This window comes from Oryzias latipes, chromosome 8 (genome assembly GCF_002234675.1).
Source record: "Oryzias latipes chromosome 8, ASM223467v1".
In the NCBI taxonomy this organism is placed as follows: domain Eukaryota; kingdom Metazoa; phylum Chordata; class Actinopteri; order Beloniformes; family Adrianichthyidae; genus Oryzias; species Oryzias latipes.
In genome coordinates, this window is record NC_019866.2 from 470,955 (window position 1) to 473,838 (window position 2,884).

Consider the following 2,884-nt stretch of genomic DNA (forward strand, 5'->3'; position numbering starts at 1 on the left):
AACTCCAGAAGAAATCAAAGTATTTTTGGAGGGAATGCTTTCAAAGAGTGCTTTTAATTTGAAAATTGTTAGTGTTACTCTTGGACAGACATTTTCAAAATAGAGTTAAGATGATAGAAAACTTTGAGACAGCTGTGGACAGCAGAGGGCTGCTGGTGCGGTTCCCACCTTGCTTCAGATTTCCAGGTTTTCTTTTCTTTCTCTGGAGAACAAAAAACAAACGGATGGTTTTATTTTCAATGTTTGCATCAAAGTTTCCTGCAGGTTGGAGGAAAATCTGTTCTCCCTAAACCTTTTAAAGATCTGTTCCTCTGACCTGGTCTCTAATCTCTGATCTGATCTCTGATCTGATTTGATCTCTGAAGCCTCGAGAATGTAGCAAACAAAAAATTGTAATTTTATGAACTTTGGGAAAATGTATGCAAAGGGGCGGGGTCGTGCTGCTGGCAGAGGGGCGGGTCTTCCTACCTGATCCTAAAAACACTGGAAAACATGAAAACCTACCTGTTCCCGCCCCCTTTTCTAACCAACATGCACCACTTCAGGACAATGATGCTTTGAGTCCAACACACTGGATCAAAATAGACGTTAAAGGGATTCCTGTTTCGAGGCGGACCGATCCACAGATCTGTCAGGTCCAACAGAACCGCAGCTCTGGACGCCATCGCTGCAGAAACATTTGCTGATGCTGCAGCGGGATCAACTTCGTTCTCCTGGACCAGCCGCCTGTCCCTGCAAGGTCACCAGGAGGGATGAACCGTGGGGGCGGGTCCCTCTGCCTCACCTGTTAAATATATAACAGACCAAAAGCAGCAGCCCCCACCTTCACCCTTCCCCCACATTTGACCCTAAATATAAACCAGCTCCTTATCAGGGATGGAAACGGTGGGGCACAATCAGCTGATGTCCGTCCTCGGCCTGATCCTGTTTCGTCGGCGCTCGGCTGCCTGCTCCTCATTGTGTGTGAACCCCAGTGACCTCAGCTGTCACCAGCTGAGAGCATCTTTGAAGCTTCTGCTCAGGAACCAATGAAGGAGAAATGCTGGAATGGATCAGCGCCACGGAGAACCACAAAGGACTGAAATTCATCAACCTCTGCAGAAGACTCAGCTGAGTTCCTCAGGTCCTGATGCACAGTGGAGGTCAAAGACCTGTTCCCGCCCATGTCTGTCATCCCCTGCAGGAAGTCGTCTCTGCTGCTGAACATCACGGTCACTTGAGGAGGATGAAAATACATTTTTCTTCAGTAGCTCCAGACATGAAGAACAAACATGGCCGACACAGTTCCCCTAATGTTGCAAAAAACTCACCATCTGACCTCACAGATCTTCATCATCCGCTACTCTTTTGTTCTTAAGTGGTTTTTATTTTTCACTTCATTATTTGTCATTTTAGGTTTTTGTTTTAGTGGTTTGGCTTCTTTTTAGCTGATGTAGCATTTAGCACATCATGTTTAGCATCGCTTTTAACACCGTGTTAAGCATTGCATTTAGCATCGCTTTTAACATAATGTTTAGCATCGGTTTTAGCATGGCGTATAGCATTGTGTTTAGCATCATGTTTAGCATCGCTTTTAGCATGATGTGTAGCATCGTGTTTGTTTTTGCTTTAGCATCATGTTTAGCATCGCTTTTAACATAATGTTTAGCATCGGTTTTAGCATGGCGTATAGCATTGTGTTTAGCATCATGTTTAGCATCGCTTTTAGCATGATGTGTAGCATCGTGTTTGTTTTTGCTTTAGCATGATGTTTAGCATGGCGTATAACATTGTGTTTAGCATCGCGTCTAGCATGTTTAGCATTGCTTTTAGCATGATGTTTAGGATTGGGTTTAGCATAATTTTTAGCATTGTGTTTAGCATCGCTTTTAGCATGTTTTGCATCACTTTTAGCATGATGTTTAGCATCGGTTTTAGCGTGGCGTATAGCATTGTGTTTAGCATCATGTTTAGCATCGCTTTTAGCATGATGTGTAGCATCGTGTTTGTTTTTGCTTTAGCATCATGTTTAGCATCGCTTTTAGCATGATGTGTAGCATCGTGTTTGTTTTTGCTTTAGCATGATGTTTAGCATGGCGTATAACATTGTGTTTAGCATCGCGTCTTGCATGTTTAGCATTGCTTTTAGCATGATGTTTAGGATCGGGTTTAGCATCATTTTTAGCATCGTGTTTAGCATCGCTTTTAGCATGTTTTGCATCACTTTTAGCATGATGTTTAGCATCGGTTTTAGCGTGGCGTATAGCATTGTGTTTTGCATCGCTTTAGCATGATGTTTAGCATCATGTTTAGCATGATGTTTAGCATCCTGTTTAGCATGACGCGTTTAGCGTCACCATGACAACGCACCGCACCACGTAACAAATAATCTGCTTTTGGTGAAGAAAGCGATCCAAACCGAAAAAATAACAAGAATAAAGGACTAAAAACTGGTTGATAATTCATTTATTTTGTTAGTGACCGTGATATTGGCGGGTTTATTTTTTAAACGTAGCTTTCGTAGTAACGAGTTTTCATCTCCATGTGAGCCGTCATCTCTGAGTCTAACACTTCCTGTTAGCTTTATGCTGATGATGCCATGATGGTATCGCTCTCTAGTGGTGAAGCTTCGCCTGCCGTCCTAAAGGGAACTTCGTCAGGGCGGACGAGGGGGGAGGACCTTGACCAAAGGTCAGAAAGAATCTGCAGCCTCATAAAGTTTCTGCGGTGCATAAACTTTCCTACGATTATGGAGGTTCACAGAAACAGAATCTGCTCTCAGGATGAAACTAAACATGAAATATTTTTCTCCAAGTTTCCGTGACAAAACATTCATATTTTATATGATTTCAAACATCGTCAGCTGTTCAGGTAAAAGAAACCATGAATAGAAAACTCGACACAC

At 42.7% G+C, this 2,884-nt stretch overlaps 1 long non-coding RNA gene across 1 annotated transcript; it reads right to left on the minus strand.

Moving 5' to 3' along the window:
- Window positions 1–30: 30 nt before the first annotated feature.
- LOC105357782 lies at window positions 31–850 on the minus strand. The gene is made up of 2 exons (XR_911600.3): window positions 505–850; window positions 31–202 (listed from the first exon to the last, which is right to left on the minus strand). It is a non-coding gene; the product is annotated as an uncharacterized LOC105357782 (long non-coding RNA).
- Between the last annotated feature and the right edge of the window lie 2,034 nt (window positions 851–2,884).